The sequence below is a fragment of the Macaca nemestrina genome, chromosome 3 (genome assembly GCF_043159975.1).
Source record: "Macaca nemestrina isolate mMacNem1 chromosome 3, mMacNem.hap1, whole genome shotgun sequence".
NCBI lineage: Eukaryota > Metazoa > Chordata > Mammalia > Primates > Cercopithecidae > Macaca > Macaca nemestrina.
This window is the reverse complement of record NC_092127.1, coordinates 53,551,467-53,567,406: the sequence shown is the minus strand read 5'-3', so window position 1 is coordinate 53,567,406 and position 15,940 is coordinate 53,551,467.

Genomic DNA, 15,940 nt, shown 5'->3' with positions numbered 1-15,940 from the left:
GTTGCTAAGACAGAGGCTAGCACTGTCCAAACTTTTGCCTACTCTGCATCAGTATAGCCCTTCTACATTTATAAACTTTTCAGAAATAGTAGTCAAATAGATGCTTCTACCTAACATAACAAGAATATCTCCTGTAAAAATACTGAGGTACTCACCCTTTCTATCTGCAAATAAAAATCCAAAATTTCTTTATTTATTTCTAAAATATATTGTTGTTTTTCAGTTTGGTACTGATATACCTGTGATATCCTATGCAATAAAGAATAAATGATGAGATTAACCACCCAAACCTTACATCATAAAATATAATAGTATAGAAAAATGAAGAAGAAAAGCAGAAATTGGTTAATTATAACAAATTGAGAAAAATATGCACAGCTGCTATGGTCCTCATTTCTTCCACTTTTCATAAGACCATTTATAAATTCTTAAACTACATTTTTCATCCCATTATGCCTGCAATCAACACTTTAAGAAGTTATAGTTTTTCCTTACTTCTTGTATGTTTTACTTATTTCTTTTCCTGTTTTATTTTCAAATGAGGTTACCGGAACATTTTTCTTTTAGGCAATCTTAATATCTACCATAATCCTTTCTTTTCCCCTTTCTTTCTTTCTCTTTCTTTCTTTCTCTTTCTTTCTTTCTTTCTTTCTTTCTTTCTTTCTTTCTTTCTTCCTTCCTTCCTTCCTTCCTTCCTTCCTTCCTTTCTTTCTTTCTTTCTTTCTTTCTTTCTTTCTTTCTTTCTTTCTTTCTTTCTTTCTTTCTTTCTTTCTTTCTCTCTCTCTCTTTCTCTCCTTCCTTCCTTCTTTCTTTCTTTCTTTCTTTCTTTCTTTCTTTCTTTCTTTCTTTCTTTCTTTCTTTCTTTCCTTCTTTCTTTTCTTTCTCTCATTCTTTCTTTCCTTCTTTCTTTCTTATTTTAGGTATTTCAAACCTTTTTTGTTATTTTAGGTTTTGCAAAGATAATGTGCACGCAAACTTTTAACATCTTTTCTTTTCTTTTTTCTTTCTTTCTTTCTCTTACTTTCTTTCTTTTTTCCTTCCTTCCTTCCTTCCTTCCTTCGTTCCTTCCTTCCTTCCTTCCTTCCTTCCATCCTTCCATCCTTCCATCCTTCCTCCTTTCCATCCACTTTCTTTCTTTCTTCATTTTTCCATCCTGTATCTCTCTCTCATTCAAGAACATATGAATACTTTTATATAGAACCTATTTTCAAAAACTTGTGTTCAGTTTTTCTTAAGTATTTTAGCGTTTTGTTATATTAACTTTTAGAGTTTTCTTTTTAAATTAAAATTTAAAATAATTATGGATTCACTAACAGTTCTAGAAGATGGTGCTGTGATTACTGGCTAGCCATATGCAGAAAAATAAAAGTGGACCCCTAATGTATTAGTTCATTCTGACACTGCTATGAATTAGTTCATTCTGACACTGCTATGAATACCCAAGACTGGGTAATTTATAAAGGAAAGAGTTTTAATTGAATCACAGTTCAGCAGGGCTGAGGAGGCTACAGAAAAGGTACAATCATAGCGAATGGGGAAGCAAACATATCCTTCTTCACATGATGGCAGCAAGAAGAAGTGCATGACAACCAGGGGGAAAAGCCCCTTATAAAACCATCAGACCTCATGAGAACTCACTCACTACAAGAACCACATGAAGGGAACTGTCCTCGTTATTCAGTGACCTCCCGCTGAGTACCTCCCATAACATGTGGGGATTATGGGAGCTACAAGTCAAGATGAGATTTGGTGGAAACACAGTCAAATCATATCATTCCACCCCGGCTTCTCCCAAATCTCATGTCCTCACACTTCAAAACAAAATTATGCCTTCCCAACAGTCCCCCAAAGCCTTATTTCATTCCAGCCTTAACACAAAACTCTAAGTCCAAAGTCTCATCTGAGACAAGTCAAGTTTCTTCTGCCTATGACTCTGTAAAATCAAAGGTAAATTATCAAAAGGGGATATAGGTATTGGGTAAATAACACCCATTCCAAATGGGAGAAATTGGCCAACACAAACTGTCTACAGGCCTCATCCATGTCTGAAATTTAAAAGGTCAGTAATTAAACCTTAAGGTTCCAAAATGATCCCCTTTTACTCCGTGTCTCACATCCACGTCACACTGATGCAAGAGGTGGACTCCCACTGCCTTGGGCAGCTCTGCTCCTTTGCAGGGTACAGCCCCCCTCCAACTGCACTCATGGGCTGGTGTTGAGGGTCTGCAACTTTTCCAGGTGCAAGCTGTCATTGGATCTACCATTCTGGGGTCTGGAGGACAATGGCCTTCTTCTTTCTCACAGCTCCACTATGCAGTACTTCGGTGGGGACTCTTTGTAGGGGCTCCAACCCTACATTTCCCTTCTTCACTGCTTTAGCAGAGGTTTTTCAGGAGGTTTCTGCCCCTGAAGCAAACTTCTGTCTGCATATCCAGGCATTTCCATACATTCTCCGAAATCTAGAGGGAGGTTACCAAACCTCAATTCTTGACTTCTGCACACCTGCAGGCTCAATACTACCTGGAAACTGCCAAGGCTAGTTCTTGTACCCTTTGAAGCGATGACCTGAGCTATACCTTGACCCTTGTACACATGGCTAGAGCGACTGGTATGCAGGGCACCAAGTCCCTAGGCTGCATACAGCAGGGGGCCCCTGGGTCCGTCCCACGAAACCATTTTTTCTTCAGAGGCCTCTGGGCCTGTAATGGGAGGGGCTGCTGCAAAGGTCTCTGGAGACATTTTTCCCATTGTCTTGGTGATCAACATTCAGCTCTTTGTACTTATGCAAATTAAATTTATACCGTAGGTTTTTCATGTCATTGTGCCTATAATTAGCACTTTGAAAAGTTATAATTTTTCTTCACTTTCTTTACTAAGTTTTAGTCTTTTTTTGTTTCATATATCAAATGGGGTTAATAGAACATTTTTCTTTTAAGCAATCTTAATATGTCTCATAACCCTGTCTCTCCTTCTCTGTCTTTTTTTTTAATTTAAGTATTGCAAATCTGCTTTTCATATTTTGGGTTTTGCAAAGAAAATGTACATAACACATTTTTAATGTGTTCTTCTTTCTTTATCTTTCCTTTTCTTCTTTATCTCCTTCCTTTCTTCTTCCTTTATCCCTCCCTTTCTCCTTTCCTTCCTCCCATTTTTTTTCTGTCTTTTTTTTTCCCCTCCTCTCTCTCTCTCTCTCTCTCATTCAGGAACATATAAACACATTTTTTTTTTTTTTTTGAGATGGAGTCTTGCTCTGTCTCAAACTCCACTCACTGCAACCTCTGCCTCTCTGCTTCAAGCAATTCTCCTGCCTCAGTCTCCCAAGTGCCTGGGACTACAGGCGCATGCCACCTTGCCCAGTTAATTTTTTGTATTTTAGTAGAGACAGGGTTTCACCATGTTGACCAGTATGGTCTCGATCTCTTGACCTCGTGATCTGCCCACCTTGACCTCCCAAACTACTGAGATTACAGGCGTGAGTCACCACGCCCGATCCATATAAACACTTTTGAGTGGTATTTTTTTCAAAAACTTGTATTTGGGTTTTCTTTAGTATTTTAATCTTTGTTATATTAACTTTATTTGAGATATTTCTTTTTTAATCTACAGTTAAGATACTTGTAGATTCATACACAGATCTAAACAATGGTGCTGAGATAACTAGCTAGTCATATGCAGAAAAATAAAACTGGACCTCTAAGTTTTTCCATATAGAAACGTTAACTGAACATAGACAAAAGATTTTAATGTAAGTCCTAAAACTATGAAAATACTTGAGAAATACCTAGGAAATATGATTCTGGACATGAATTTGGCAAAATTTCATGAGAATTCCCCTAAAGCAATTGCAACAAAAACAAAAACTGGTGTGATCTAATTAAAGAGCTTCTGTAGAGCAAACAAAACTGCCAATGGAGTAGACAGAAAACCTAGAGGATGGGAGAAAATATTCACAAACTCTGCTTGCAACGAAGATTTAATATCCAGAATCTATAATGAACTTAATTCAATAAACAAAATTAAAATAAAATAAAATCATCCCATTACAAAATGGTAAAAGAACATGAACAGACACGTCCCAAAAGAAGACATACATGCAGCCAACAAATATAGGAAAAATGCTCAACATCAATAATCTTTAGAGAAATGCAAATCAAAGTCACTATGAGACACCACCTCATACATACCAGTCAGAAGGATTATTATTAAAAAATCAAAAAACAACAGATATTTGGGAGATTGCAGAGGAAAGGGGGCACTTATACACTTTTAGTGAGAAGGCAAATTAGTTCCGCCACTGTGAAAAACAGTTTGGAGATTTCTCAAAGAAATTAAAACAGAACTATCATTCGACCCAACAACCCCACTGCTAGGTATCTACCTGAAGGAAAATAAATTGTTCTTCCAAAAAGACACATGCACTAGTATGTTTATGGCAGCACTATTCACAAAAGCAAAGACATGGAATTAATCTAGTTGCCAATCAACAATGAGCTGGATATAGAAAACGTGGTACATATGCATCATTAAATGCTAGACAGCCATAAAAAAGAACAGAATCATGTTGTTTGCAGCCACATGAATGCACTTGGAGGCTATTATCCTAACTAAATTATGACAGGAACAGAAAATCGAATGCAGCATGTTATCACTTATAGGTGGGAGCTAAACATTGAATACACATGAACATAAGGATAGGAACAGTCAACAGTAATGACTACTGGAGGGGAGAGGGTAGGAGAGAGGTGAGAAGTGAAAACCTGCCTATCATGTACTATGTTCGCTACCCAGGTGACTGGATGATTTGTATTCCAGACCTCAGCATGACACAATATATCCTTGTAACAAACCTGAACATATACTTCATGAATCTAAAATAAAAGTTAGAGAAAAACATACAGAGAAATTATACGTATACTTTACCCAGTTTCTCCCAATGGAACAACTTTGAAAACTATAGTACAATACCAAACCAGACAATTGATATTGATGACATTCAACAATGTATTCAGATTTTCTAGTTTACTTATTTGTGTTTGTGTATTTATGTGCATGTTTCGCTCAGTGTAATTTTATCTCATGTGTAGATGCATGTACTTAAGACCAAAATCAAAATGCTGAACTATCCCTCCACCACAAAAATCCCTTGTGTTGCCCATTTATTAACATATCTGTCTGTCTCTCACCATACCCATTCTATCCCCATCTATTAATAGCAGCCATTAATCTGTTTTCCATTTCTAAAATTCACCATTTCAAAAATATTGCATAAAAAGAATGATAAAGTTTGTAACATTTGATGCTTAGATTTTGCCCCTTAGCAATATATGTATTGAAGTTGTTTCATCTATCTATAGCTTTTCTATTTATTGCTAAGTAAGAATCCATGGTGTGGATGTACCACCCTTTTGCCATCCACATGTTGAAGGATAGATACCTGGACTGGAAAACCAATTTGGGATTATTATATAGGAGCCTGCTGTGAGCATTCATATGCAGTTTTCAGCATAAACATATGTTTTATTTTTCTGGAATAAATGACCAAGGGTGTAATTACCGGTTTGTATGGGAGTTGAATGTTTAGTTTTATGAGTAGTTGTAGCAATTTAGTTTGCATTTTCTTAATTAAATTTTTTTTGAGAAATTGTAGACTCAAATTCTATGTACAAATATTAAACATTTTCTTTAATAATTATATTATATAATTTATATTTTCCCTAAATGTATGTTAAAGTCACATGTAAATATGTTTTCATCTAATATTATTTTTATTATTTTTAAGGTTTTTTGTATTGTTGCTTTTTTGTCTATTCTCTGCATATAAGTGTGTCTTATTTTGTTTTGCTTTATTCATATTAATCAGTAGTAATTTTGAAATAATATATTTTTGTTTCTACTTATGCCAAATTGTTAAACTTTCAGTGGTATGTATAAATCCTCAACAATATCATAACATGCATATTTGGAATTTGTTTTTCTTCCCTACTCACAGTAATGTTCTAGGATTTATGTTTATTATGTAGTTGTATTAATATAGGGGTGCCAGTTATATTTTAGTCAAAATTATCAGTCATGTAAACTAACTTTTACACTGAGTTTACTCCAGTGCGTATTAAAAAATGTTTTTTTTTCTAATATATTCACTGTTCTTGAATTATTCAGGTAAATGTTGCTTACGTGTGTTAAATTTCTGAATACATGTTTTAACATTTTCATAAATTTTATAGTTACTGAACCCATAGATATATGATAATATATTTTGGCTTCTATATTTGAAATATAACTTATTGGATCTACTTTCTTCAAAGTTTTGTGGTGGTTATCCCATTGTATTATTGTGGACTAATATATAGTTATGAAATAGCCTAAATACAATCCAGATCATTTTAGCTTCAGAATTACTCAATATTTTCATCTGATCCTGAATGCGGAAACAACTATTTCTTTATCCTTAAGTATACATGACATTCAGAGTATTTCTAAGTTTTCTGATTCCACAATAATATTATCTGTAAATCTTGATATTTTGACATTTCATAATTTGCCTTTGTGTCAGAATTAACTTTTACTGGCTCTTCACTTTTTTGTTATAGTTTTTTTTTTTTTTAATTTTTTTATGAGCCACTTATTTTACTTATAAATACAGGAATTCAGTTATCTACAAATGGAAACTCTGTTATCCATACTTGATTTCTGTCTTTTTCACTTTGTTTTCATCTTTTTTATAATTTTCTGTGAATTCTGACTGAAATTCTAAAACCTATTTTCTGAATATTAACCCTGAAATGTATGTGATGTTGGTTCTATTCTGTATCCCTTTTCAATTTTATAATGCATTGGTATTACTTATATGCTAATCTCTATTTGCATTTCACTGTAATATTTTCTGGTCCCCGTACGAACAGTTTGAGTTCTGACTTCTTAATAGAATACATCCTGACATGCTAATCCAGCTGGTATCAGTGAGGTTATTCTAAATTCAGCTGTTTCTTTGAAGGCAGGAGATTTAAAGTGAATGCTTCTCTGTATGAGCTTTCCCGTTTGTAGAGAGTTCTGGATTTCTAGCACAAGGTTGGTTTTTTTAACAAAAAGTTAGCCATACTACGTTTCCTCCTTCATTATTATTGTTGTTGTTGCTCTTGATGATTTGACTAAGATTTTAGGGTGTGAGACTTTTCAAGACTTCATTTATTCGATTATGTAGACATATCTGTTAAGGCATGTATTTACGGGATTTATTATATATTATACGTATATGAAATACAGATTATAATTTGTAGGCAAACATGTTTCCAACATGCAGAAAATGCATAATAAAGGTTAAAATGCTCATATATGTGTAAGTACATGTATTCATTACCTCTGCATACAATTTATAACTTCATAAATTTGTATGCAGAGATAAACTGACTGACTGAAAACGGACAGATTACAAGATCCTTTCGACAGAGTCAATTGATCTGTTTCTAAACATGTAAGCAAATGGTATAGCGTTCTGTTCTTCAAATGTTGAATCTAGAAAACTAAGGGTTATGAAGATGATGGGAGGTAATGCAGAAGAGGAAATAAACAGACCCTGTTGATTTTTAGTAACTCTATGTAATCATTGAAACAGGTGGGATTTTGACTTTTTATAAAGAACAGGTAGAAAGAAAAACACAAGTCCATGCTTCTGTATTCTTTTAAAGCCTGGAGAGATTTTTCTATTTGTATTTTATTATCTACTTGTATTATTGGGGAGAATGTTCCTTTAGTCTTTAAATGGAATGTTAAATGCAGTTTTCCTCAAGAGAGTTGCATCTCATGTTCTTTAGGAGTATCCCGAATAACTTATTTGATAAGGAAAAATATTTTTTCAATGTTTCTTTTATTTCTTCACAAACATGCACTTCAAATTTCAGTTCAGAATGCTCTCCAAAGAATTCAAGTTAGCCATAGTCAATATATGTAAATGTATTTGACAATGTCATCAGAAAAAAAAGCAACAAAATAGCTTTTTCAATTCAGTATTCCAAAGGCTTTCCTTTTTTGGCAGTGAAGTGTTTTAAATATTGCAATATTTTTATTTTTATAGAAGTATTTTTAGACTTGTAAAATCTTTATTCTTTATTCAAGTTTCTTTTTTTCCCCAATCAGGGCAAAGCAAGATGATAGAGTAGTACAATCCAGTGACCATTTCTTCGGAGAAACATCAATTTGAATAACTAGTCACTCACCAAAATACCTTCACAAGACCTAGGGAAACCAGGTGAGAGATCACAGTACCTGAGTGTTGCACAACAATAAGAAACGACACATTGGATAGGGTAGGAAGGACAGTTTTAAATTTTCCACGTCACCACTCCCCTAATGTCAGGATGTACAGCAGAGAGAGATACCATCTACTTGGGGGGAGGAGAGGGAAATGAGCACAAAACTTTGTTGTGAAGCCCAACACTGGGCCCGTGTGAACCCCCAACACCGGGCCCCCCACAGTCAAATCCAGCACCAGGACAACACCCGATGCCCCCACTACTGAGTACATATCCAAAGAAAATAAAATGAGTATATGAAAGGGATGTCTGCACCCCTGTGTTTATTGCAGTGCCATTCACAATAGCAAAGATTCGGAAGCAACCTCAGAGTCCATCAATAGAGATGGATGGAGAAAGAAACTGGCACCCATATGCACTTCATAACATCACAATATACACAGTAAATACATATAATTTTACCTGTCAGTAAAAACATTGATTAAAAATGAATTTCAAAAACAGATTATTTACATAGTCCAGGGCCACTGAAGTCGGTCCCATGGTGGCCTGGGCCTGAGATCCAGTCTGTCACACAAGCCTAAAGCTTGGAGCTGTGTGATCCCATTGGTGCCAGAGAAGATCTAGAGGCTCAGGTTGAGAAAACAGGCCTGAAATATATGCACAATGAAATGTTATTCAGGCATAAAACGATAGAACTTCTGTCATTTGTGACAACATAGATCAATCCAGAGGGCATTAGGTCAGTATTTAGTAAACCTAGCTAATTTTGCTTGCTTGCAGTGAAGATCACTAAGGGAAAGTAATAATCAAAATGTTTATATGGAAATAAAATAGAGTTTCAAATGGTATGATAAAAATGATAATAAATCATATCTTGCCACTCAGTAAGAAATTAAAATAATAGCACATTAATCTGCAAATCTTACTTTTCTATAAGATAGCCTAGTTTCATACTAACATGCATAGTTTTTATGGTAAAAAACTCATAAAGGTGGTAAAAAACTTTACTATAGTTTTTATGGTAAAAAACTCATAAACTTTAGCTCATAATGAGGTTAATGAAAAAGTTCGCTCCATGTAAAATGAAATGATCTGTGTTGACTAATATGTAAAGACTGGGTATTGACTATTATTTAATTTTTAGATTATATTTTCAACAATTCTATTAGGTACTAGTTTCTGCTGTCACTATTATAAATAAAACTTTTAATTTTATATTCTAGGAGTATGACCAGATAGATATTCAGAGAGCTGGTGAGAAAAGAAAAGCATCAAATTTCAGCAACATCAACAAAGCTTGAGTTTATTTGAGGGCATAAGTAAACCACAGCAAATGCCAAACTCTATCTGGTGGCTCAGAGACTTGTGTGTGTTTGTTTCTGTTTTTTTCATCATGTTTTATTTCGATATAATTTCAAAGTTACAGAATAATTGCAAGACCATGGTTAGGTATCATAAATGCTTTGGGTCCATGATGAACAAAACAAGAGACTAAATCAAGCACAAGATAAAGTGCTGCAGTCAAGAGATGTGCGGAACCCAAGATGTATGAGGCTGCTGCCAGCCATACCCTGGCAGAGTAAACACTTTTTGTATTAGTGGAAGGTGTACACTCTAAAATAACAACACAAAGTATTTCATAGTAAATAATAAACCAGTAACATAACTGTTAATTCTCATCATCATGTATGATACACTGTATACTTGTATATGACTCACAGCACCAAAGATTGTTTACCCCAGCTTCATCACAAACATGTGAGTAGTGCCATAAAATTATGTGACAATTTGTGACAGCTATAACATCACTAGGTAATAGGAACTTTTCAGCTCCATTCTCTTTCATGAGACCAGCCTCATATATGTGGTTAGTCATTGACTGAAACATCGTTGTGCACTACATGACTGTATTACAAAAAGTTCTCCTATACCCTTTATCCAGATTCACAGATTATTTACATTTTAACTCAGTTGCTTTATCATTCTATCTTATGTATTTATCAATATTTACATTTATCTGAACTATTAAAAAATTATTATTTATGAACATCGAGTAAGGTGAAGGTAATATGACTGTTTAATGTGAAATACTTCAAGGTGTATTTTCAGAGATATTCATAAATGTAATCACAGAACAATTAAAATCAGCAAATTAATATTTATACAACTCTATTAGCTAATCTACAGTTTATTAAATGAGGTGAAATTTAGGATTAAAAAAGCAACAAGGCTAATAAGTATTTTGTAAGCAGATATTAGATTGTGAATATCTATCAACCAAATATCCAAGTATCTATGATAAGAAAGCATAATTATCTGACAAAATACAAAAAGAAATAAATACACACATAATAATGGTAGAATATTTTAATTCACTTCTCTCAGATAATAAAAAGGTCACCAGAAAAAACAATGACAAAAAGAAAATAGAGAAGAGCTATAAAAATAATAACATAGAGCTTATTACTCCCATATGAATTTTGGATCCTGAAGTTAAAGGATAACTTTCTGTTTAGGATCTATGAAACAGAGTTAAAATTTGGCCAAAAAGAAATTTTAAAACACATGATAAAAATGATTCATATACTATTTTGTCATTATGATGCAAGAAAGAAAATATAATAAGGTCAGAAAATGAAATGCAGAAAAAAAAACTACAAGAAAATCTTTAATAAGCTGATTTTTCTAATTATATACAAATATATTTTTAAAATGCAATCAAACACATTATTTTCCATGAAAATATAATTGCCTAAAATCTATCCTGGAGTTGAGAAATAATATACATGTTGGTGTACACAGAAGAACCAGAAAAACACGATTGTGAATTATTCCCTACAAAATGCTAGTCAGTCTCAGACAGCTTGGTAAAAGTATTCTAACAGAATCATTAAGAACAGAAAATTCCAACACTACTTAAGCCATTTCAAAGCATACAGCAAAATGGAGAATTTTTCAAATATTACTTAATAACTCTATAAAACATTGATGCCAAAAGTGTGACAAAAATTGCACCAAAAATTTACAGACCAGTATCAATTATGAACAGACAAAATTTTAAATAAAATAATAGCAAATAGTATCCAAAAATAATTGCTATGAATGACATATCATTAACATCAGTTTTCTTACTGGAAAGTTAACAACTATAGAGCACATTTGTATAATTTATTATATTTATTCATCTAGAATTAAAATCATATAAATCTCTCTAGATGTGTTAAAACGCTATTTGATAGAATGTAAATCTCTAAGTTGCAATTTCGAGGATAGATTTTTCTCCCTGACATTCACCTCCCCCAAATTCACCATATGCGTTTTTTTGTTTTTTTTTTTTTTTGCCATCATATCTGGTATTGTCACAAAATAGGTCGTTGTAAAATAGTGCAATTTATATTTCACCAATTAAAATTAGAAACAAAATATCTATATTCAATTAACTGCTGAAGGTTTACAACTGATAACCTTGGTGTCTGTGTGTAAACATCAAACATGTTTGCTTATTTGTTCACTTTGATCAAATACAAGATCAGTCAATTTCACTCATGTAAAAATGAACCCATTTAATTGATTTATAATTGTATTTAGAAACTTATTTTTAGGTATTGCTTTGACAGTATTGTGAACTAATGAATGTTTTGGTCAAATTGGTTTAGTTGGTCACGTTTGCATTTGTTTTCAATAGCCAATACTGATTAATCTATTTCTGAGAATTGTTGTAAGTGTAAGTGAGAAATTTGTCTTCATTCCACCTTGATTTTTTAACTTTGTTTGATGCTTGAAGAATGAGGGGTGTTGTACCTGACCCAGTTTGACTATCTAGTAGTCATCCAGGTCAAAATATTTTTCATCTCTCCCTTGGTATCCCATTCTCTCTTAATCCACTCAGAACTTCAATATCCCTCTAATTAGTCCAAATCCATTCACAAACTACAATCATCTTTTAAACTTATCTATAAAAATTTTAAATTAGATCCAGTTTTTTAATAATATGTATCAAACCATTCTATTTGGGGAAGCTCTCATTCATCCTCTTTTTTCTACTGTAAGCCCTGCCTTTGACCATGAAATGAAATTTATCCTTCTTTTGTTCTGAGATTTAATAGACATTACTTTTTTCCTCTTTATTGTATTGGAGATGAAGATCCTATCACATTGTATTTGGATTTGTATTGGTTTATCACCACCTATACAGCCCATGTTTCTAATCTTCTAATTTACTTCCAGCTTTAAAAGAGTCCTTGAAAGGGGATGTGGCGGGGATGGGGGGAGGAAGAGCATTAGGAGAAATACCTAATTTAGATGACGGGTTGATGGGTGTAGCAAACCACAATGGCACATATATGCCTATGTAACAAAACTGCACGTTCTGCACATGTACCCCAGAACTTAAAGTATAATAATTTTTTTTTAAAAAAAGCACTTCACTATGAGGTTAAAATAAGAAGAAAGTATTTTGTATATTTTCTGATGAGACAATATTTCCATAATAAAGCTTTGTCAGTGTGTTTAGAAGTTTTGATATGATTTTTAATAATTTCTGTAACTTACTTGAGAAAATTAAGTACAGTGTTTCAAAAATGTTTTGTTATTTTTCTCCCTTAGAGAATAATAAATACAACTTTGAAAACCAACATCTGGCAGTAACTAGTGATGAAGAATGGTCATTTAGTATGGTAATAAATTCTTCATGAATGATTCTACAGTTAACAGACTTAACATTTGCCATAACAAATATTGTTTTTACTTGAAATGTACTCAATATTGACACTCCTGTCAATAGTATTAATATTATCATATTTCAACTACTCTCTTTTTTTTATTCTTGCTTAATTAAACAACATATATTGAGAGACATATAATTAGAAAACTGCAAAAAATAAGCAAGCACATCTAGTGAGGAATATATCAAAGAGTCTAAGCCAGTTAAATCTTTCTTGAAAGGAAGAATCAAAAGAGGAATTGCACTTTTTTAAGAAAATAGGAACATTCAGGGAGCATACATTTATTCTCACTACCCTTACAACTAGAATTTTTTGGAAGCCTTAGGGTTTTCTGAGGCATGGGACCAGCACAGTCCTTTGGTTTACTGGTTAAAAACTTGACACACAAAGGTTTCATATTTGGGTGCCATCTCATACCTAGCTACATTTTAAAACTAAGCTAGACTTTAAAATAAGATTTTAATACAGATTTCCAATAACTTTTTTGAAATAGTAGTTTTCAGTAACCCATTCATGTTCCCTCTGCATCACGTATGCTCTTGCTCCCCACATGCATCTACCCTGCCGAGTTATATAATCAACTAATTTACAAAATGTAGCCTGTGATCAATATATTTGCTGTACATATGTTTTGGTTAAGCCTTGTAAAACTTAACTAATCTGGGTCTTTATTCTTAAGCAATGAACAAATAAAATTTTATTTATAGTACCTTGCATGCAATGAATCTATATTACAAAGTTAAATTTATGTTCCCAGAAACAACAGAGTAAAATTGTCACTTAATACATTTTTAAATAATAGGTAAACATGGAAAACATGGTTTTTATCATCTTTTACATACAAAATATATGTTTTATAGGCAAAGCATTAAGCATGTGCTATTTCAAAAAGAGATTATAATTAGAGTATAAAAATGTATTTAAAAAATAAATTTAACATATAAAAGATAGGTGTAACCATATTTTTGTCCTTTGCCTGATTCTATGCCACCAAATTGATTACTGAGCTTTGAAAAGAGAAAAAATTTGAGTAGGGATGCTTTGTACATTTTGTTCCTAAGTATTATTTGTCAGTCAATATAATACATCTCAAAATGTAAGACTTAGTATTGGTTTTCTGGGGATCATCTCCACTTAATTCTCTTTTTTTCTAAAGCAATTAGAGGTGTTATAGCAATATTTTGATATCAAATTTGGTTCTAAAAATACTCCTTTTACTGAAATCACAATAAAGATACATAGTAACATATATTTTATTTCTGATTTTTTTCTTACTCTGTTTGCTATTATAGTTTTTCTATAGAAATGTTTTGCTTCTGAAAGCTGAAGCCATACTTCTGCTTCTCTAGATTCCCTGGTAAGTCGAATGGGTAGTCATTGAAATCAAGATTAATTTAGAATGTTTGAAAGGAGTTTCATTCAAATTAACTTAAAAAGAAAATCATGTTACCTTCTAAAATTAGGATTTTCTGTGTTTGAAAACTTAAAAAAATGTTTCCAATATTAGTATGTCATTAAAAATATATTTATCAGCTAGTTGCGGTGGCTCACGCCTGTAATCCCAGCACTTTGGGAGGTCAAGGCGGGCGCAGATCACGAGGTCAGAAAATCGAGACCATCCTGGCTAACACAGTGAAACCCCGTCTCTACTAAACACACAAAAAGTAGCCGGGTGTGGTGGCAGGCGCCTGTAGTCCCAGCTACTTGGGAGGCTGAGGCAAGAGAAAGGCATGAGATATATATATATATATATATATATATATATATATATATATATATATCTTTATCAAGTTGCCATAATATGTTATATATTAGAATGAAGTAACTTCTTATTTTTAAAAAATATCAAATATAGAATATTGCATTTTTCTGTATACTGTCAGATAGTTTGTAGCTTACTAATACTTCCACTTCAAGGTGAGGCTATCTAAATCTGTAATGTCTCAGTTTTCCCTTCTGTAATTGTCTGATGAGGGTGCATATATCAATAAATTATATCTATTCACAGATGTAAATTTCCTGTGCTTTTGATAGCTACCCAGCAACTGAGAGAACCAAAAAAGAACTTGACAGTTAACTCACTTGTATCTTCAACCAAATGGTCTGTCTGTAATCATTAAAGTATTCCTTATAGATTCATTCTATATTTATTTCACCAAAGATAATTAATCCCAGAATAACTCTATGTGCTTTATAGCTATAGCATAAACTGAGTTATTTTGTGTTGTTTGAATATGATGTATATGAAGATAAAATGAATTTAATTTTTATTGATAATATTCTACTTAGTTTATATGGCATAAAATTAAACATGTTAATCACCATTCACTCAAACTAATTTTAAAAATCAAGTAATTCCTGAAAACTTTATATTAGAGGATGTTATAAATTTGGAGTAATATCCTACCATTAACTTAGAAATTCCTCAAATTTGCATTTAAAAAAAAAAGATCACCTCCTTAGAGAAGAAAAAAATCTAGAGAAAACCCCACAAAAGCATAATAACTACTGTCTAGGTAGATTCAACAAAAAGATATTTCCTTTGTGTTACCTGCCAGATTTTTTCTAAACTTGTATTTTTATTCCAGGCTGAATTATCCTTTGAAAATTTTTGTTTATTTCCTTTTCTGAGTAAATTAGGAAGCAAGTCCCCTGGCTTAAAATCTGAAGCAACCTTATCAAACATAGACATTACATTTCTGACTGCCAAAGGGATATCTCAGTGCTTGCATACAAAAACTAAATTTTTGAGAATAAATGAGACAAGAACACAAATATCTCAGATAAATATTTTTCAAAAGCTAAATAACAAAAATCAAATAAATACTCATTTGTTTTTGGAATGTACATCAAAATAAGAGATTAGAGATATTTTGTGTTCCTAAATAGAATCTAATCAGGACCGTCCTGGAATTCATGGCAGTGGTAGCCTGCCTGGGGCAGCCACTGCCAAGACACCTACTG